The sequence below is a fragment of the Rhagoletis zephyria genome, unplaced genomic scaffold (assembly GCF_001687245.7).
Source record: "Rhagoletis zephyria isolate East Lansing unplaced genomic scaffold, Rhagoletis_zephyria_1.1 Rzeph_scaffold_01271, whole genome shotgun sequence".
Classification (NCBI taxonomy): Eukaryota; Metazoa; Arthropoda; class Insecta; order Diptera; family Tephritidae; genus Rhagoletis; species Rhagoletis zephyria.
In genome coordinates, this window is record NW_016158355.1 from 71005 (window position 1) to 93512 (window position 22508).

At 36.9% G+C, this 22508-nt stretch overlaps 1 protein-coding gene across 6 annotated transcripts in view; it reads left to right on the plus strand.

The window, feature by feature from the left end:
* The window catches only part of Ctl2 (Choline transporter-like 2), a 53286-nt gene that overhangs the window by 20662 nt on the left and 10116 nt on the right, over positions 1–22508 (plus strand). The window contains exons 1-2 of one of the 6 annotated variants that reach the window (XM_017616780.1): positions 16120–16134; positions 16195–16301. The exons of 2 other annotated variants lie outside the window; for them this stretch is intronic. The gene's annotated coding sequence lies outside the window, so the exon portion shown is untranslated. Of the gene's footprint in view, positions 1–15893; positions 16302–22508 lie in introns of those variants that run through there. 3 more of the 6 variants (XM_017616786.1, XM_017616781.1, XM_017616782.1) reach the window with 3 other exon arrangements.

Here is a 22508-nt window from a genome sequence, read left to right on the forward strand (position 1 = left end):
TTTATAATTTGGAAAAATGTATTTGAATGAAAAAAAATCGCCAAAAATCGCCAATGGCGATTTCCAAAACTTTTAGGTGCAAATATCAAAAAAAAAAAATCGCCAAATTGGCCAATCTGGACACTCTGTTCTAAACTAATACGTATATTTACCTCAAAATAAAAAGGCCCTATCTAACATTTGATTCTCCACAGAGTAGTTTAAAACTTTATGAAAACTAAAGTTCCTCAGTTGCGGTTTTTTCGGTACACTGGTTTTTTATAAATACAGAAACTATTTAGTGTTTTGGTATAAGAGTTGATTTGCTTTAGATTCAATTAAGCCTTTTATGAGTTATCTACGGACTATCCTATATTCCTATATTAAGGTAGCTGTACATATGTTGATAATTGTTACGTAGTCAGCATTCCGTTAAAGGCAAATACAAACATTGGACCGGCCACTGTATACAGAGATTTAATTTTAAGATCCATCTGTAGACTTTTAATTGTTTGGTCGGGTGAGTCCGAACACTAGACCTTGAAAGACTGATGGTGTATGAATTTACCATCACAAGATGTTTTAAAATTATTTAAACAAAAACAACAACATTAGTAACAGATGATTGTATTCACTTTGATAACGCAAGCTCGCATTTTTTATATGGAACAAAAATTACGGAAGATCGTAAGTAAAAGCATGTTCAAAAATCAACGATATCTCGCAGTTACTTCAAACTTACATCTTCTTACACTTAAACTAAATGGGCTACAAATCTGCATTCTCAAGAAATTCTAAAACTTCTTAGAAAACAGTTTGAAAATTTGATGAAATGTTTTGTAATTTTCGACAAAGACTGAAACTTTGGCTTTTTTACGATTTTTGTTACAGAATAAAGTCTATTATAATAGAAAAATAATGAAAATTAAATAAAAGAAAAATAACTCAGAAAAAAGTGAAAAGCATTGTCCCTTTTTAAGTGCGGGGAAGTGTATAAACATTTCTGGGGGCCAATTCCTGTTCTTTGAAAACGTGAAGTGAAAATATTTTTCATCACTTCAGATAAAATTTTGATTCTGTTTTCAAATGTCAATAAATTAACTTGTCAAAAATTTTTTTACTATGAGCGTGTGTGAATCGGTAACAAAGTTCGCGCCGAATAAATTATTGACAACTATGAGATGAATAAAATTTCAGTAGCTCATGAGGCTAGTGGGATTTTTGACAAATGCATAGAAAATTTTGACAATCGTAAATATTGTTGATGTGTGTAATTTTTCGTTAAATAAATGCTTAAATTGATGAATTCCAATCAGCGATGGTAGATTTGTTCTTAAAATATTAATTTCATTTCAATTTGTAATATTTTATTCCGCATAAATCATATCAAAATATCAAAAATTTACTGCTGTCAAAAAAGATTTCATTTCACACAGCAGATTGGCTAAACTGTCTCACTATAGTAAAAATATTATTCAACAGCTCTGCCCATAGAACTTTGTTACCGATTCACACACGCCCTATGAAAAACTACCAAATAATTACTTGCTGGATGTTTACGGAATAGCCTTAAATATGATCGAGAATCGCTTAAATTGATATATCGAAACTATAAAGTGAAAAAATTAAATTTTCACTGACATTCTCACTTCACAGTTTCATAGAAACAGAATTGGCCCCAGGTAGGTCTAATGCATGATTCAATTATTAAAGGTTTGTTCACTAGTGACATTAGAGTTTTGACACTCCCTTACACATGGGCGTAGCCAGGTAGGGGCTAACTTTAAAATTTTCCTTATATGTATTAAAATAGTACCCTTAAATTCCAGCCCCTCCCTAAATTTCATTCTGGCTACGCCGATGCCCTTACAAAAGGTTTCCAGAGAAAGTCCCCTAAAAATCTTAATTTTTTCCAAAAAAATCTTCAAAATAAGATTTTAAAGCTAAAAAAAAATCGTATCGATCCCAAAAAATCTTAATTTAAAAATATCTAAAAGAGACACGAAATTCGAAATTCTTTTTATAACCACTTAAACTTGAAATAAATAGTGCCTCGTGTCATCACAAAATTTGTAGCACAGTTTACATATGTATATATACACTGGCGAAAATATAAATAGGGAAGCGACATTTAGCAAGTTTTGACCGACTTCAAAAAAGGAGGAGATTATCAATTTGCCGGAATTTTTTTTTTTATGTGTATATGTTACCGCATAACCTTTTTATAGGAAAGGTGGTATCTCAAGGGTGGTCCCATACTAATTTGGTTTAGATCTGGTCATTGGATCATGGAGAAATTGACGATCAATTTTTATACGAGAATTGAAGACGCTTGAGTTTTTTGTTTAAAAATTACTTGTTCTTTTTTTTTGAAAGAATAGATCGTTCTCTACAACCATGTTAGTCCAAACTTCATTCTGTGTAAAAGTTCCATAACAATTTTGAGATTTTTAATTCGATTTTTTATTGATGTTTTTACATGTATAATGTTTTATAACACTAACCGCTCCTTTTTTTTTCTGGTTATACATTAATCTATGTGGACTCATTAGAAAATGTTTCTTAAATGGCAGTTTACTTGAAATTTTCCATTGTTGTCATTTAAACTAGCGGGGATACCAAATACCGTTTGTTCTTTTCCTCCACTCTCTAACTCTGCACTTGAGTATGTATATGTTTTACTGTGCGAGAGAAGAAGGCAGATAATATTGTAGGGGATTTCATATTTCATTTTTCTTCTTCCTTCATTTACGGCTTACAATGATGTGGCAAGGATAATATAAATAAGTTAAGAATTTTAACTTAAACTTTAAAAATCTCACATCATACACAAAAATCTTCATTTTGAAGATATTTTCAATGTAAAATTTTGCTTTTTAAAAAATTTTGTTTTAAAGATTTTTAATAAAAAAAGCCCAACAAATCTTGATTTTCAAGATAAATCTTGACTTATGGCAACGCTGGACACACATACGCACCCACACACAGGGCTCTGCTAAGGGAGTCGATTTTGTCAAGAGGGAGCGAGAAAACTGTTTTCTGAGCAAACCTTTTATTTTTTAACCATGGGTTCAATGTAATTATGTCTAATTGAGGGCCGTTTTCATCATCTCTGGTTAAGAGTAATACCAGTTAAACATAAAATTTACATTTTTGCAAAACACGATTTTTGACTCCTTGCTGAGTACATCTGTGCAACATTTTGATCAATTTTGGCTATTTTTCTTTTGTTTAGCTAATGTAAATCCACACTTGAAACTTTGTGCAAAAATCATAAAAAACCTGCAAAGTTTCAGCTGAATTTTCAACTTTTTATTCAGATTATATGTACATATATTCGACAATTTTTCTTTGTATGAAAAAATGCGTAATGCAGTCAGAAAAAAATTTATTAAAAATCGACTAGATTTTTTAGCGTCTTGAAATTTGCACTTTATAATAATAATAATAATAATAATAGATTGGCGCTTACACATATGTTAGTGTTTGGCCGAGCTTCTCCTCCGATTTGTGGCGTGCGCCTTGATGTTGTTACACAAAGCGGAGGGACCTACAGTTATACGCCGACTCCGAACGGCGATTGTATTTTTTATGAGAAGCTGTTTTTCATGGCACAAAAACACTCGGAGTTTTACCATTGCCTGCCGAGGGATGACCGCTGTTAAGAAGAAACCTTTGTTCTATATTTTTTTTTGCGATGTTGCTTTGATCAGGGATTGAACCCAGGCATTGGAAGCGCACACTGCTTACCACTAACACACAGCGGCCGACTTTACTCTACTAAAATTTAATGGGCTATAAGTTACGCAAACGCCAAAGCTGTGAAGCTGTGTTTTTTTGTGATCTGTTTAAATTTTGTGTTTTATAAAGCGGTTTACGCTTAATAAAGTAAAGAATTAAAAAACGTTTTAATAAACTTCTGGTGCACAATTTAAAGATAAGTAAAATATTAAAATTTCCTGTAAATTTGATTAATTTAAATTTATATTCTTGATTGCACGTGCCGAGTATTTTGTTTCATATAATATATTGTTGTTGTACAATTGTTTTTGTTTGTGCACATTGTTTTTGCTCTTTTTGTCATTTCTGCTGTTTCATCTTTGTCACAGCTGTTTGCGTTGTGTTTATTAGGTGTCAAATATACAGTGTATTTAAAACTGTTCGCCACATAGCTTTCCAACTGATATTTACCAGCTGATTGGATCTCTTATTGATACATCGTTTTCAAAACTGTTTTGCTTTTTTGCGACTCCTATGTGTCATGCTGGCTCTGCGATGGGATTACCCATATAAAATGTGCTGGTTTGAGCGGTAGAGTATTGAATAGACGCTATTAACGAGGGACCAGGAATGGTTTTGCTGAGATCGGGAAGGATCTGTCGGTGCCTGTTGAGAAATTTAAGCATTACGAAAAAATGTTTAGGTCTTTCACATGTCTCGACAACCCTCCACACTCTGAGGATAGCCGAGGAAATAAAGGTAGACGTGTTATTAGTCCACCTAAAAAGACAGCCAGGGAATCTAGTCAGAAAAATCCTCCATCCCAGTCCTTGGAACTTATTATTCTTTCTTCTCCATGCCCTCTGGCATTGGAGCCTCCGCTATCTAAAGCCATATCCACTAGGTCTACATCTAAAAATAGTCAAACCGTTGATTTAACAGTGTTACCATCAACACCTGAAGCTGCACTGTCTAACTTAGTTCCTCCGAATAATTCGGAGCACCGCACATCAGACATCATTACAAAAAAGTTGGTTGTTATTCCTCCGCAAAGATCCATCTTTGTCTCTAGATTTGCTAAAGATGCTTCTTCGGATGATATAAAGTCATACATATCGACTAAAATTAGAACTAAAGATGTATTTATTCGTAAATTTAATTTTAAATACGATCGCGATATTTCATCTTTTAAAATTGATGTTGCTGCCGAAGATTTTGATTCACTGCTAAGTAGTTCATTTTGGCCGACCGGGGCGTTTGTTTGCGAGTTTGAATATAAACCTAATAAAAGTAATAACAACGTAGCTAAACTTTCTAATCAAAAAACTAACTCGCAAGTCTAATTTAAGTATTTACTATCAAAACGTTAGAGGTTTGAATACCAAATTAACTGACTTATATTTAAAAGGTTTTGACTGCAATTATAATATTATTTCCTTGACCGAAACATGGCTCAAACCTCATATTTTTAATTCCGAAATTCTTCCAAATGAATATCAAATATACAGGAGTGACCGCGTGGGCAGAATCGGCGGTGGTGTTCTTTTTGCGGTGCATTCATCGATACCATCCGAGGAAGTTAGTCTTCCTGTCATTGAATATACCGAATTTAAATGTATACGTGTACAGGCTGGAAAGACTTATATTTATTTAGCTCTTTGCTACATCCCTCCTAATTCTGCCGTATCGGTATATATGCAGCTAGTTTCTTTACTTGAGACCGTAAATGCAATGCTTACGGCATCCGATTCTATGATGGTTTTGGGCGATTTAAACCTGCCACACATTTCATGGAAAATCATTGATACCGATGTTGTACCAGTTTCATCTAGAGATAGTTACAATTTATTTCTGGAGGAAATCGCTGAACTTTGCCTCAAACAAATAAATATATGTCCAAATAAGTTTGGAAAGGTCTTGGATCTCGTTTACGTTGATGATGTTCCGAAGGCCTCTATTAATCGGTGTGATCCCCTAGTTTTGCCGGAAGATGCATACCATCCTGCTCTTGAGTTAANCCTAGTTTTGACAGAGGATGCATACCATCCCGCTCTTGAGTTAAGCTACGAAATCATAAATGAAAAACATAATAATAAGTCGTATATTTCTAGCACTGGATATGTTTATGCGAAAGCAAATTTCAGGAAAATTAACAAAGAACTTTCAAAGTTATCTTGGCCAATATATAGAGATGACGAAGAGCGTAGCGTTGAGCACTTTAATGATACTGTTTTCTATTTGTTTCGAAAGTGTGCCAAAACGTAATATTGTTCATGAAGAACCAATACAATTATGGTTCACTAAAGAGCTTAAAAAATTTAAAATTAAAAGTCAGATTCTTTTAGACTGTATAAAAGAACGGGCTTACACAGTGATTACGTAAAGTACTCAGTTTTGCGGCATAGCTACTTTGCATTAAATAAGAAATGTTATAATTCATATTTATGTAAAATTAAGATGAATTTAATTAACAATCCTAAATCATTTTACGGTTTCGTAAATTCAAAGCGTAAAGTACATGGTTTTTCGTCCGCTATACAATATCGCAACACTGTGTGTAGCGACAGCCAACTCATTGCCAACATGTTTGCTCAGTTCTCTAGGTCCAATTATTATGTAGACTTCCCTATAAGTGGAGACTATCCGTACGAGCTTTCCAGTAATATCTTCCGATGAAGTTTTACACTATTTAAAAACCTTAAAAGCGTCATTTAGGCCTGGACCTGATTATATTCTGACCAGTTTTCTTGAAAACTGCGCTGAGAACATCTGCGAGCCTTTAGCAACTCTATTCAAATTCTATTCAATTTGTCAATTAAACATGGCGTTTTCCGTCAGCCTGGAAGGAGGCTTTCATAATACCACTTCACAAAAACGGCAGCAGGTCCTCTATAGAAAACTATCGAGGCATAGCCAAACTCTCCGCTATCCCCAATCCGCTACCAAGTTCATTCAGAGAGGATTGAATTAATTCAAAAACAATTCTAGCTTTTGCCGTTGCGTGACTTTAACTCGGATTCAGATTACAATCTCACTCCTTGCACAAATCGTCTAAAGCTCATAAATTTGCCTACACTCGCAAGTCGTAGAGAAATGCTAGGTATAATATTTATCGTAAAATTAATGACAGGCTTGATTAATAGCCCGGCCCTCCTGACTGAGGTAAATTTTAATGTCCCCTCTCGAGTGTCAAGACACTTTCGACCTCTGTTTTTGAAGCCATGCAAAACTAATTTTGAACTAAACGAATCATTCCGTTGTTTATGTCAAGATTTTAACTCTCATTCCAGCACGTTTGATGTATCAAACTCGATTTTTACTATAAAGAAAACTATCATTTCCACTCTCAATAATTGAAATACTATCTTAAGCATATCCAATCAGCTGATGAATTTGATTCTGTAGCTGAATAGTTTTAGACAAACTAAAAAAAAAGGTTCCGTACGTCATGCGGACTGCGCCTCTCGTGTCGGTTGGGCGGGAATGGAGGGTAAAAAGCCGTTGGAATTAAAAAAAAATAACTGCATGCCTAAAATTTTTCTAAAAATTCTGAAAAAAGTTTAAAATTTTTGATTGTTATTGTTAAAGTTTTCTGCGCATCAAAATCCTTTCGAAAAGTATAAGCTGGCCCCAGGGGCTGAAAAATGTTGACCTTTGATATCTATTTTGAACTGGAGCAAGAAAACTGCCAACAAAGCACGTAATTGAAATTCGACAAATTTTTAACACGTCAAAAACTGTAAACTTTTGGCTTATACAATTGGACAATGAGGAGTTTCGACTTTCTGGTACAAATGAAGTAGCAAAAATTAAAGCAATATGTGTCTTATGGCTAAGATATATAGTATGTATGCACCTACTAAGGCAATAAAAATCCAAAACCATAGTAGGCCAATTTCTAGAAGAAGTGGCTCAATAGAACAAAACTAAGAATGCAGTTTATCTGAATTTGAATATCACTTCAAGGCCTGATATACCTTTTTTTGGAAAATTTTACTTTACTATAGTGTAATTCGACGAATAAAAAGTTTACTAATGTTAGTTAGTTAGTTAGTTGATGTTTATTTATTCAATTGTATACTTTACAAAAACATTACATAAGTAAATGTATCTTAAGAGCTAAATACTGATTGCACAGATTACACTATGCGACAGTCAAAATCGGGATGGGATGAAACCAACGGGAAATGTTATATCGGTCAAAAACAAGTTATACGTGGCCCGGCGTTTCGCTGGGTCACGTCTAGGAATCGAGATATATCGATTTGAAGTTAGTAACTATCATATAGGGGAAATTGTCACCTTTGGTGGTCTTTTTTTTGACATAACTCGAGAACCACTGGTCCGATTTTGCTCAAACAAAAAAAATTAAAAATTACAATTCCTTTAATCTGTTGATATAACGTTTTTCTATATAATCAACAGTTTTGCCGGTAAAAATAAATGTATGAAGAAAAAAAATATTTTTTGCCTAAAATATTAAATTTTTTTATTTTTTAAATTCATAAAAAATCCAAAACGGAAAAAAGGCAAGTCGTATTACTTTCACGCAAAGTGACATAACAAAATATATTGTGCTCTCCTGGATCAGTCCAAATCATTGGTACACCAAAACGAAGTGAACTGCGTTTCCCTTGGATCCACATGTTAAGACCATTGTAGCACGTTTTACAAATTCCGCAAGAATACGGGGAAGCCTGTTAGGTGGTAGCTTTAGGCAACGCAAAATGAAAAACCTATGCAAGCGTAACGTATGGACATATTGAGGTAGTAACTTTGTTTCTAGGTGCAGCATGTAGTTCGGTGTGTTGGAAGGCAAAAAGATAACCTTTTTTATGAAAAAACGCAAGAGTTTTTCCACAGATTCATATTTTTCTACGCCCCACACTTGAGCTCCGTAGAACATTATCGATCTGGAGCAGAAATCAAAAATGTTTAGCTTCTTAGAGATGCAAATCCTTGAGTTATTTACATACTTTAACCAGGTGGCATTAATAGCAGTTTTTGAATCTACAAGCTTTAATTCCAGGTGTTTGTTATAAGACAATTTGTAGTTAAGAAGAACGCCTAAGTATTTAAATTCATTAACTACCTCTATTGGATCATTTCCGAGTGTCCGGCTATAACCAGAAGGAATCCTACTACATTCTCTGAATACCATGATTTTGGACTTGGTCAGGTTTATTTTTAGACCCCATTGTTCACTATATTCCCATATAGCGTCTATCATATTTTGAAGATCGTTTGGAGAGTCTGCAAATAAGACCAAGTCATCTGCGTACATTAGTACTTTTATGATCGTATCTGCTACTTTTAATCCACCAGGCAGATAATCGGATAGATCGTTAAGGTACAATGAGAATAAAACTGGGCTGAGGAGACACCCCTGCCTAACGCCTTGGTTAACGGGAAAAAACGAAGAGAGTTCGCCTTTGATCCAGATTTGATTCGACGTATCTTCGTACAATAGACGCAATACATTAAGCATATGGCTCGAGAGGCCAAAGGTAGATAACTTATAGAAAAGCAAATTTCGAGGGATAGTGTCGAAAGCGCACAAGAAGTCGATAAAGAAGGCAAACGTTTTCTTTTTAGCGTTAAATATTTAATTGTACCATACTGGATGTTATCCATTGTGGAGTATCCTTTACGAAAACCGGCTTGAAATTCGTTGATAATATTGTTGCAGTCTATCCAGACGTTTAGACGGGACAGTATGATTCCCGTAAAGATCTTATAAAGAGTATCAAACAAGGAGAGACCTCTATAATTGGACGCAACACTCGGATCCCCTTTTTTGAATAAAGTGATAATGACCGATTTGCGAAACGAGGGCGGGNGACATAACAAAATATATTGTGCTCTCCTGGATCAGTCCAAATCATTGGTACACCAAAACGAAGTGAACTGCGTTTCCCTTGGATCCACATGTTAAGACCATTGTAGCACGTTTTACAAATTCCGCAAGAATACGGGGAAGCCTGTTAGGTGGTAGCTTTAGGCAACGCAAAATGAAAAACCTATGCAAGCGTAACGTATGGACATATTGAGGTAGTAACTTTGTTTCTAGGTGCAGCATGTAGTTCGGTGTGTTGGAAGGCAAAAAGATAACCTTTTTTATGAAAAAACGCAAGAGTTTTTCCACAGATTCATATTTTTCTACGCCCCACACTTGAGCTCCGTAGAACATTATCGATCTGGAGCAGAAATCAAAAATGTTTAGCTTCTTAGAGATGCAAATCCTTGAGTTATTTACATACTTTAACCAGGTGGCATTAATAGCAGTTTTTGAATCTACAAGCTTTAATTCCAGGTGTTTGTTATAAGACAATTTGTAGTTAAGAAGAACGCCTAAGTATTTAAATTCATTAACTACCTCTATTGGATCATTTCCGAGTGTCCGGCTATAACCAGAAGGAATCCTACTACATTCTCTGAATACCATGATTTTGGACTTGGTCAGGTTTATTTTTAGACCCCATTGTTCACTATATTCCCATATAGCGTCTATCATATTTTGAAGATCGTTTGGAGAGTCTGCAAATAAGACCAAGTCATCTGCGTACATTAGTACTTTTATGATCGTATCTGCTACTTTTAATCCACCAGGCAGATAATCGGATAGATCGTTAAGGTACAATGAGAATAAAACTGGGCTGAGGAGACACCCCTGCCTAACGCCTTGGTTAACGGGAAAAAACGAAGAGAGTTCGCCTTTGATCCAGATTTGATTCGACGTATCTTCGTACAATAGACGCAATACATTAAGCATATGGCTCGAGAGGCCAAAGGTAGATAACTTATAGAAAAGCAAATTTCGAGGGATAGTGTCGAAAGCGCACAAGAAGTCGATAAAGAAGGCAAACGTTTTCTTTTTAGCGTTAAATATTTAATTGTACCATACTGGATGTTATCCATTGTGGAGTATCCTTTACGAAAACCGGCTTGAAATTCGTTGATAATATTGTTGCAGTCTATCCAGACGTTTAGACGGGACAGTATGATTCCCGTAAAGATCTTATAAAGAGTATCAAACAAGGAGAGACCTCTATAATTGGACGCAACACTCGGATCCCCTTTTTTGAATAAAGTGATAATGACCGATTTGCGAAACGAGGGCGGGATCTCCTTCTTAAGAAATGTGTTGTTGAAAACCGAGAGAACCTGATCTAAAAAGCTTTTCGGAGCGAATTTGTAAAATTCGTAGCTTATGCGGTCTAACCCAGGGGCCTTGTTGCTTTTGGTATTCTTGAGCTCGCGCATCTCGAAAGGAGCATCCATGAACGGGTCGAGATAGATGGCATAGCCCACTCAATGGACATCTCACCANCCAGGCAGATAATCGGATAGATCGTTAAGGTACAATGAGAATAAAACTGGGCTGAGGAGACACCCCTGCCTAACGCCTTGGTTAACGGGAAAAAACGAAGAGAGTTCGCCTTTGATCCAGATTTGATTCGACGTATCTTCGTACAATAGACGCAATACATTAAGCATATGGCTCGAGAGGCCAAAGGTAGATAACTTATAGAAAAGCAAATTTCGAGGGATAGTGTCGAAAGCGCACAAGAAGTCGATAAAGAAGGCAAACGTTTTCTTTTTAGCGTTAAATATTTAATTGTACCATACTGGATGTTATCCATTGTGGAGTATCCTTTACGAAAACCGGCTTGAAATTCGTTGATAATATTGTTGCAGTCTATCCAGACGTTTAGACGGGACAGTATGATTCCCGTAAAGATCTTATAAAGAGTATCAAACAAGGAGAGACCTCTATAATTGGACGCAACACTCGGATCCCCTTTTTTGAATAAAGTGATAATGACCGATTTGCGAAACGAGGGCGGGATCTCCTTCTTAAGAAATGTGTTGTTGAAAACCGAGAGAACCTGATCTAAAAAGCTTTTCGGAGCGAATTTGTAAAATTCGTAGCTTATGCGGTCTAACCCAGGGGCCTTGTTGCTTTTGGTATTCTTGAGCTCGCGCATCTCGAAAGGAGCATCCATGAACGGGTCGAGATAGATGGCATAGCCCACTCAATGGACATCTCACCACTTTGTCGAAATAGCAGGGACTTCAAATGTTCATAAAAGTTCGATAAAGAATAACCAGTAGGGACCCTAGGCGCGGATTGTTTAACAAAGTTGGCTAGTCGCCACCAGTCACTGCTGTTTTTAACAAAGTTCAAGCGATCAATTAGGCTGCACTGCCAGTCTAATTTTTTCTGATTGCACAGCTGAAAATAGCTCATGCGACAAGCGACGTATTTTATTCAGTTTACTAATGTGCTTAATCTTTACAATCTAATCTTTGTTAGAGATCTGCCGCAGTTTTTATACCCGAGCGTCCTTGTGCAGAAGGGTATTATAACTTTGTTCGCAAAAGCGTTGTTTGTAACAGCCAAAACGAATCGAGATAGATATAGACAAATGTATGTTGTATGTATACCATATATGTATGTAATACTCCTATATTGGCAGTAAGAGCTAGTACCGTCCGAAAACACTACAGTACGGATATATCAATAAACACGTACGAAAGAAAAGGAACACATACGTTTATAAATAAACATGTACACAACACATATACAAAAACAGCACTCAAGTACACAATACATTGACAAAAATGGTACTAGACTGTCTCGCTTTGATTTCGGAATGCTTACACATTGAGAAGTTAGCTTACTGCCAATATAGAAGTATTACATATATGATGTATACGTAAATGATCAGAATGAAAAAATAAATCGATTAAGCGGTGACTGTCTGTTCATTTGTCCGCCTGTTTTGATCCGCCCCTCCCCTCACGTAATAAATTGTAAGATTTAATTGATCCCCTCCCCCCACAAAGATCTTACGTAAGATTAAAAATCCCCTAGACATGTTTTTTTTAATTAAACATTAGAAAATACTATATAAAGCATTGTTCACTCAAAATCGGTACACATAAAATGGGTTATAACTTTTTAACAGGTTTTCAGAAAATAATATTTAATATATTAAAATAAGGGGAAGTATTCCGCTATAGATAGATGTTAGCGAAAGTTTCACACTTTGCTTGTATATGTAAATAAAGAACAGTCTTAAAAACTTCATTACATAGTTATACTAGTCATTCTTTGTTGTCGGTTTCTTTGGTCCACGGTCCAGCCAGCCAATCTGAAAGAGGAGTAGCCACAGGGATATCTCGTACTTCTTTTTCACTCAAGGGTATTTCATTTTCACAGTCCACTGAAATTTCTTCTTGATTCACCCACTCAACAATATCCTCTGTTTCATTTTCTGTGAGGACACACACGAGCTCTCGCCCGCGTGGTGAAATTATCCTCTTTGCTCTTCGACGCTGAGGCTCAGAAAAGATCAAGTGAAGCTTTTTGTGAATGCATAGCGGCTGTCCATATATTACGTAAGGGAGTTTTCGCCTGTTTGTGTTCGAGCTGCATTTTTCGGTTATAATAGACACAGAAGAGTAGCGTTTTTTTAGAAAAATAGAAAAATTAAAGCAAAAGTTGTAAAAAATTGTAATATTCTCCGTATTTAATATATATTTTTCATTTCAATGCAATTTAGTACTTTGATTGGGTGAATTTTCGTATTTATAAAGAAAAATTTTCAATAATACAAGAAAAATAATATTACGTAAGAATCTACGGGACAAGTAGAATTTTGGTAAAAAATAATATTATTATGAAATTTTTGGAAAGTGGGCGGAATTATGATGAAATGCTGTATCTCAGTAGCCCCTTGACCAGCCCTTACTCAGTACGAGCCTTGAATAGAGTCCAACTAAGAAATGTTTTAAACCAGGCGGCAATTACGCCCACCTCCCATATAACGGTAATTTACAGAAACAAGAAAACTGCAATAAATCAATAACTACTGAAGCTAAGTGACTCAAAATAGATGATTGCAATAAAAACTTAGTAGAAGATTAGACTGTTATTGATTTTTGAATAATGGGCGTGGCGCCGCCCACTTATGACCACGAATGTGTATCTCGGTAACAGGTTTACCAATTTCGACCAAACTCGGTGCAGGTTGTAACCTTAGTACGGAGAAGCAATTCGCTGAAATATTCAAATCGGACTAAAATTACACCCGCTTCCCATATAACGGTAAATTTCAGAAATACGAAAACTCCGAGATTTCAATTACTGCGGAATCAAATTTACTCCAAGAAAATACTTTCAACAATTTAACAATAAATAAGACCGTTGTAGACTTTTAGGAATTGGGCGTGGCACCGCCCACTTTATGACTAGAAAGGTCTATCTCCAAACTTGGTTCAATTATATCATTTAGTCTAACTCAGCATATTATCGAAAACGTTTAAAATCGAGAAAAACACCCCTGCTTATTATGAAATGGTAGTTCAGAGAAAGTTGACAGGACGATATTTGATACCTGCGCCAGGTATGTAAAGTTCGATTTCGGTCGAACTTATACTTCTTTACTTGTTCCGAAACAAAATATATATTTAAAGGGTACTTTCTTCTTATACAACATTTTTTTTTTTTTAATTATGTATGTCTTTCAGTTCCATATCGGCCAAAAAAATGCATCAACAACTGATGATTTGTATTGTCCCGGTCTACTCTGAGTCGTTGATTCACGAGAGTGGCGGTGAGACGAAGATAACACCCATAAACTCCCCTTACAAGACATTGCTGAGCACTTCAGGCAAAAATTCTAACACATTTACACTTTTGTTTCTATAGTATGGCACAAATGAGTAGTTTGACTATTAGTACTGAGGACTTTCTGATGACAACATTGAGGTGAAAGTACTCATTTCCCATGGTCTGAACAAAACAGTTCGGCACTAGTACGTGTCTCTACAGGGATGTGCCATTTATCTACTGCAGTGTAGGGATGTAAATTTTTCAGCTTTTTCCGATCCCGATGTAGTCCCGGGATTTGGATATTCATTACTTTTTAACAACTTAAATCGAAAAAATTGCTTCTATATTGTTTGAGAAGCTCTCCTACCATAAAATAAATAATAAGTAAATGGGTTTGAAACCTACTTTTTAACCAACTTCCAAAAAAGGAGGAGGTTATCAGTTCGTCGGAATATTTTCTTTTTATGTATGTTACTGCATAACTTTGGACCACGTCAACCGATTTCGATAATTATTTTTGCATCGGAAAGGTAGTGTCTCAGAGGTGGCCCCATACTAATCTGATTTAGATCCGATAATTGGATCATGAAATATATATATATATATTTTTTTTATGTCGGTTTTTTTTGCTAAAAATTACTTGTTTATTTAATGTGGCGTTTTTATTTTTTCTCTCTGATGTCAGGATTTATTTTAAAGGACTTTTTAATTTCAAAGATATGATAAATTCCAAAAATTATTTAAAAAAGTCAATGCAATGTAGAATAAAAATTTGGGTACCAAATGCCAGAGGAAATTTTCGTTAGAATCTAAAAAAAGTTTTTTTTGGATTCACAAGGACTAATAGGTAATTTTTTAATATATTGCGAAATTTCAAGGATACAATTTTAAAAGGACTTTTTCAATACTTACCAGTCCTTCTGCACCAAAAAGTTTAATCTGTTTAAATTCTACAGGATTTCCTCTTTAATTTTATGCCCATATTTTTTCTGTAAGCACATTTCTCTGAATTTTTTTAATTAATTATGAATTACTGACGTCAGATTGAAATCTAAAGATGCAATTTTACTATATTTGGGCCATGGTTTCGCGAATATATTGAATTTGTGTTAAAAATTTACTATCGCGTGGTGTTATATATATAATGAGCTAGACATTCATAAAGAAAATATTAATTATTAAATACAAAACGAAATATAGCCAATACCGGTTTCTACTATTACCGTCAGTGCAATTTACAAATCACGAAAATCCCGGGATTAACATTCCTACTGTAGTGTCATTATTCTGCAACAATAACAATAATTAAATTTTGATCTTTGTTACATGAATCAGCTACCATAACTTGCATTCATATGTACAAACATAGTACATACATAGATACTTAATGCAATGCATGTATTTATGCACCTACATAGTTATGTCGTTGCCTTTTTGTTCTCGGTGTCATTGTCATTTCTACTACAATCTGCGAAAATGTACTTATGTACATATATAAGTAAATATATACTTTTTTGAAGTAGAAAAAAGTACGAGTAATTACGTCCGTATGTTGCTGGGTAATCGCTATCGCCAAACTGATGACATTGCCCTGCCAGTTCGCTGTGTCTTGGAGCGCAGTTGAACGCGATCAGTGGAATACATCATACGCCGTGAGTTACGCGGTGGCAAAATAAAGACAACAAATAAAAAATAAATTAAACTTAAATTGTTTAAGTAAATAAGCGCTCTTGCAATTACATATGTACATACATACATATAAGTATACGAGTAGAAACTTAAAACAAAATTATTGTTCAAGAAAAAGAGCTAAGGTGCGTAATAAGTTGTGTAGATATGTATAGTTATTACAACAACAACGTGTATTAAAACAGGTATCTGTGTTGACTTGCTGCTCTTTGGATTAGACCGGTGTAACATACACTTGTACAACAACGTACAGTTAAAATATTTGCGTCTTTTCATTTCTTTTGTTTAGAAAGTTCTTTAGCCACTTAATGATATTGCAGTGATTTTGTTTTGCTAAATTGTCACACATATTTATTTATGAAGTCATGTGCATTGGCGTGCGTGAGAGAAACTTTGTAGAATAGTTAAATAAGCCTATACAAATAATTTCAATATATACAATTTTAATACGGGTATATAAAAAATTTATGCTGACGTAAATTTTGCCTGGTCTGATGTTTTGGTCGCAATATTTAAAGTCGCGCGTGTATGTATGTATAGTGAAAGTGCTGTAGTCATAAAAGTGTGCATTGCAAACACTGCCAAATAGGTATAGATTTACGACTAAAACATAAATTAATTGTTATGAGCATTAATTGCTACAACCGCAGCCATATAGACAAATTGCCTAAGTACCGCAATGTACTGTATGGATTAATACTACAACCGAGCAGTAAAGGAGTAGTGACTTGTCCATCCATCAGTAAGCGCAAAATCAAGGCATTTTTAGTTTTTCCAAAAAAAAAAGAAGATTACTGCCTTTTTTGTCATTTCGGATGTCAAAAGATGCTCAAATGAATACTCCCTTAATCGTCCGTTAGGAGCTCAAAAGCCGCTTAGCACATGCATTGTTTAAAAGGAGATTTGTAGAGTAAATCCATTGCTAACAAAGAAGCGATCAAAGCTTAATCATTAGATGATCCTATGTTTTACTGGGTAACTCCAGTAGTACATGTTGTGTACGAATTTTAATAGTTTTTTCTTACTTTTTCTTGCTTTATTTTATGGTTTTTTATTTTTTCGATCACATAACCGATACAAAGATTAAAAAAATTTACTCATCACAAATTTACGATTACGTTATGAGCTAAAAACTTGAGTATTCCAAATAATATTTATTTTTCAAAAAAGTCGATAAACAATTGATATTTTTTCATCGATTTGTTTTCGATCACAATTTAAGCGTTTAAGTTGTACCCTTATATTTTCGGTCAGAAAGAACAGTTAAAATTTGGCTTCAATTTTTTCGATAAAAAATAAACAAAACAAAAACATATCGCACACGATTTTCAAAGATAATAAAATTACACGTTTGTCAGAAAATGCACATGCTAATTATATGGACAAGGGAGACCTTACTTTAGTTTTTTTCAACAAATTATATCAAAAATTTGCTTAGGCTTTTGCTGAAAGGTAAATAAAAGCCCTGTGTACATTTTTAGTGCATAATTTAAAAATGCCGAATTTCGAGTGGTGTCGCTTTTGAAGATGGAGCGATATATCGAAAACGAAGGCCTTGTTCGCCAGTACGCGGAAAAAGATTACAAAGCTATTCTGTTTACTGAAAAAGATTTAAACAATGAAATAATAATTCAATAAACAGAAAAATGGGGTATATGCGTGGCATGCAGCCTCTCTTTCCAAGGGTTCAACGTGTACGCTTGGTGTTTCAAAAAAGACTCCATTTCAGATCAATAGGCACAAAGTCATGTTTCAAACTGGCCATGATGATGATTGGTCATTTGATGCCTAAACTTCAATCGATTGGACTATAAATTATCGTCGATTCTGGTGACCATGGCTTGCACTACTCGACATCCAAGTATTGAGCCTTTGAAGCATGCCTTTGTCCAATCATTGGAAAATGTACCATTGCGTGGTCTGCGCACTGGAATCGTTGAGTGGTCAAAGCGACTTTGCTGCTGCTGGAAGGAAAATGGCGGCCATTGGTTATACAAACAAGTAATTTTTAGCAAAAAAAAAACCGATTTACAAAAAAAAATATATATATATGTATTTAATGATCCAATGATCGGATCTAAACCAGATTAGTGTGGGACCATCTCTGAGCCACTACCTTTCCGATGCAAAAATAATGATCAAAATCGGTTGACGTGGTCCAAAGTTATGCGGTAACATACATAACAAAAAAATATTCCGACGATCTGATAACCTCCTCCTTTTTTGTAAGTCGGTTAAAAATAGAAACAAATATCTGAAAAATATTCACTGGCTTCATTTTGTTAGACAAATACCAAAACAATTGCTGGTACCAAGTACATACATTAGACCGTACCACCTCGCAAGCAAATAAAACCAAAATTCTTCATACATGAAGATATGACGAAAAATTAGAATACCAAAAAAATGAAATTGCCTTCGAAACGAAATACTTTCTTAGCAAAATATTAATGATCTTTTGCGAGCTGTAATTTACCGACATTATAGTGGTACGTTAGGGTGGTAGGAACTGAGATCTAGTGGGTAAGTACTTCTTTATTGGCGCTGTAATCGCCTAAGCGATTTTGGCCGAGTCCAAAACAGCACGCCAGTCATTTCTCTTCTGTGCTAACTGACGCCAATTGGAAATGCCAAGTGAAGCCAAGTCCTTCTCCACCTGGTCTTTCCAACGCAGAGGAAGCCTTCCTCTTCCTCTGTTACCAACATCGCGGCCCGCGTTGAATATTTTCAAAACAGGAGCGTTTCTGTCCATTCGAACGACATGGCCAAGCCAGCGGAGTCGCTGAATTTAAATTCGCTGCACTATGTCTACATCGTTGTAAAGCTCATAAAGCTCATCGTTAAATCGTCTGCGATATTCACCATCACTAACGTGTAAAGGTCCGTAGATCTTTCGCAGAATCTTTCTCCCGAAAACTCCAAGAGCCGCCTCATCAGATGCTTTCATTGTCCATGCCTCCGCGCGATACACCAGCACAAGCATGATCAGTGACATATAGAGTGTGAGTGAGTGTTTGTACGACGAGAGAGGACTTTACTTCTCAATTGCCTACTCAGCCCAAAGTAGCACTTGTTGGCAAGAGTGATTCTCCGTTGGATTTCAAGGCTGACATTATTATTGGTGTTAATGCTGGTTCCCAAATAAACGAAGTCGTCTACTTTTTCAAACTTGTAACTGTCAACAGTGACGTGGGTGCCAAGACGCGTATGCTCTGACTGTTTGTGTGATGACAGGAGATACTTCGATTTGTCCTCGTTCGCCACCAGACCCATTCGCTTTGCTTCTCTATCTAATCCCGAGAAGACACGTAGGTCAGCAATTGTACGCTCTTGTAAAGTATTGTGCCTGAGCGGTTCAGTTCTGCGGCTCTTATTATCTTCTCCAACATAAGATTAAAGAAATCACACGAAAGGGGGTCCCCTTGTCTGAAACCTCGTTTGGTATCAAACGGCTCGGAGAGGTCCTTCCCTATTCTGACGTAGCTGGTGGCATTGCTCAACGTCATTTTACATAGCCGTATTAGTTTCACGGGGATACCAAATCCAGACATCGCGGCATAAAGGCAACTTCTCTTCGTGCTGTCGAAAGCGGCTTTGAAATCGACAAATAGATGGTGTGTGTCGATCCTATTCTCGCGGGTCTTTTCCAAGATTTGGCGTATTGTGAATACCTGATCTATGGTGGATTTTCCAGGCCTAAAGCCACACTGATAAGGTCCAATCAGCTCGTTGACGGTGGGCTTCAGTCTTTCGCACAATACGCTCGATAAGACCTTGTAACATCTGCTTAGAATGCCGATTTTGCGGTAGTTGGCGCGTATGGCGTGGTCGCCTTTCTTGTGGATTGGGCAGAGCACACTTAAATTCCAGTCGTCGGGCATGCGTTCATCTGACCATATTCTGCATACGAGCTGATGCATGCACCTCATCAGCTCCTCGCCGCCGTACTTGAATAGCTCGGCTGGCAGGCCGTCAGCTCCAGCAGCTTTGTTGTTTTTCAGCCGCGTAATCGCTATTCGTACCTCGTCATAGTCCGGCGGTGGGACCGTTACTCCATCATCATCGGCTGGGGACTCGGGTTAGTCTTCTTCACTACTTTCAGCGCTGCTTCCATTCAGTAGGTTGTAAAAGTGTTCCCTCCATAATTTAAGTATATTCTAGACATCGATCACTAGGTCGCCATTGTTGTTCTTACAGGAGTTCGCCCCGGTCTTGAAACCTTCCGTAAGTCGCCTAACCCTCTGGTAGAACTTTCGGGCGTTCTTCCTGTCGGCCAGCATCTCAAGCTCTTCGCACTCACGTATTTCGGCCTCTCTCTTCTTATTGCGGCAAATACGTCTCGCTTCCTTCTTCAGTTCCCTATAACGGTCCCACATGGCTCGCGTTGCGCCCGATCGCAGCGTGGCCCTGTAGGCGGCATCTTTTTTCTCTGCGGCTTCTTGACATTCCTCATCGTACCAGTTGTTCTTTCGGGCTCGCTGAAATCCAACTACTTCTTCGGCGGCGGTACTTAATGATCGGGAAATGTGGTTCCACTGCTCGCGTACGTCGGATTGTTGAAGAGTGCTCTCAGAGAGCAGGTGTGTGAGTCGAGTGGCGAATAAATTGGCCGTCTGTTGTGATTGCAGCTTTTCGACGTTAAGCTTTCCTTGCATTGTTGGGCGCACATTTTTTGCTGCACAGAGGCGGGTGCGTATCTTGGCTACAACAAGATAGTGGTCCGAGTCGATGTTTGGCCCTCGGCGTGTACGTACGTCCAAAACTCTTGAAGCATGCCTTCCGCTTATCACAACATGATCGATTTGGTTTCTCGTTTTTCGATCTGGAGACAGCCATGTAGCTTGGTGGATGTTCTTATGCTGGAACCTAGTACTACATATTACCATATTTCGGGCCCCGGCGAAGTCGATCAGCCTCAGTCCGTTATCGGACGTTTCGTCGTGGAGGCTGAATTTTCCGACAGTGGCGCCAAAGATCCCTTCCTTGCCCACCTTGGCATTAAAATCGCCAAGCACGATTTTGACATCGTGTCGGGGGCAGCGCTCATATGTACGTTCCAAGCGCTCANCGGCCCACCTTGGCATTAAAACCGCCGAACACGAGTTTGACATCGTGTCGGGGGCAGCGCTCATATGTACGTTCCAAGCGCTCATAGAAGAGATCCTTGGACGCCTCATCCTTCTCTTCCGTCGGGGCATGGGCGCAGATGAGCGAGATGTTGAAGAATCTGGCATTGATGCGGATTGTGGCTAGACGTTCGTCCACCGGTCCGCCAGTACTCGGTGACGGATTCTCTCTCCTACCACGAATCCAACGCCGAATTTGCGCTCCCTTACATGGCAACTGTAATAGACGTCGCAAGGCTTCACGCTTACTTTTCCTTGCCCCATCCATCGCATTTCTTGGATGACGGTGATGTCAGCCTTTGTCTTCCCGAGGACATCAACCAGCCGGGCAGAGGCATCTTCCCCATTAAGGGTCCGGATATTCCAGGTGCATACCCTTAAATCATAGTCCTTTATACGTTTGCCGTCCTTTATACCCAGCGCACGCGAAGTTTTACGCCTTCTCACTTTAGCTCGCTCCCAAACGGGTGTTTGGTTTCTATCCAGAGGATACGTGGATGTAAATATCCGTGGTAAGTACTAGTACGGGCTAATTGAAGTCAATGAACTTTCGAACAAAAAAGTTTTATCCACGAGACAAGACAAGAATATCGATATATCTTTAAGATCCGACTTTAAATGCCGAAGATATGACGAAAGTGTAAAAAAGCGAGGCCCATGTTCAATAAAAGAATTGTTTTTTCGTAATTGCCTTGCAAAAATACTTTTGATTCAGGGGCATACCAAATGGTCAAATGCCTGATTACATATTAGGAGCACCCCTGGAATCTGGAATTCAGAGTAAAGGAAACTAAACCAACATACATATAGACATACTTAATTAAACGAAACTTGCAAGACATTAGTCTGAAATATTTAAAAATATTTCCAGGAAGAAAAGTGAAGCATTATCTGAACTGGAATTACACCCGCACCTGACACTTAGAAACGTCAATGTGTGACCTCTATAAAACCTCCAGTATTATACTTAAATACATGTTTTGTAGGGAATACATTTGCAACTGTAAATTATAACTATGCAATTTTAATGTAAAAAACCAAGTCATTAAAGTATGTAATTCTGGTTCAGTTTGCTGGATGACAATTTTCGCCACCTTAGGTCTTAATCGTATTAAGTGTTGTTTGTACTTTCCACCAAAACAGCTTTGAGAGATGGAGCTTGCATAAAACAGGCTACATCTTGAGTACCCTGTTTAGGCTTTACCATAAAACAGGATTATTATCGAATTCCCCTAAAAAAATGGAATTACTGAAATTAAATGAAATAAAGTGTTGTGGCACACGATACATATTTATGTACATGCTTACATTCATACATGCATGTGTATGGTCTTTGATGCATAACACATAAAGCAGATTTCTAGTTCCTCTCA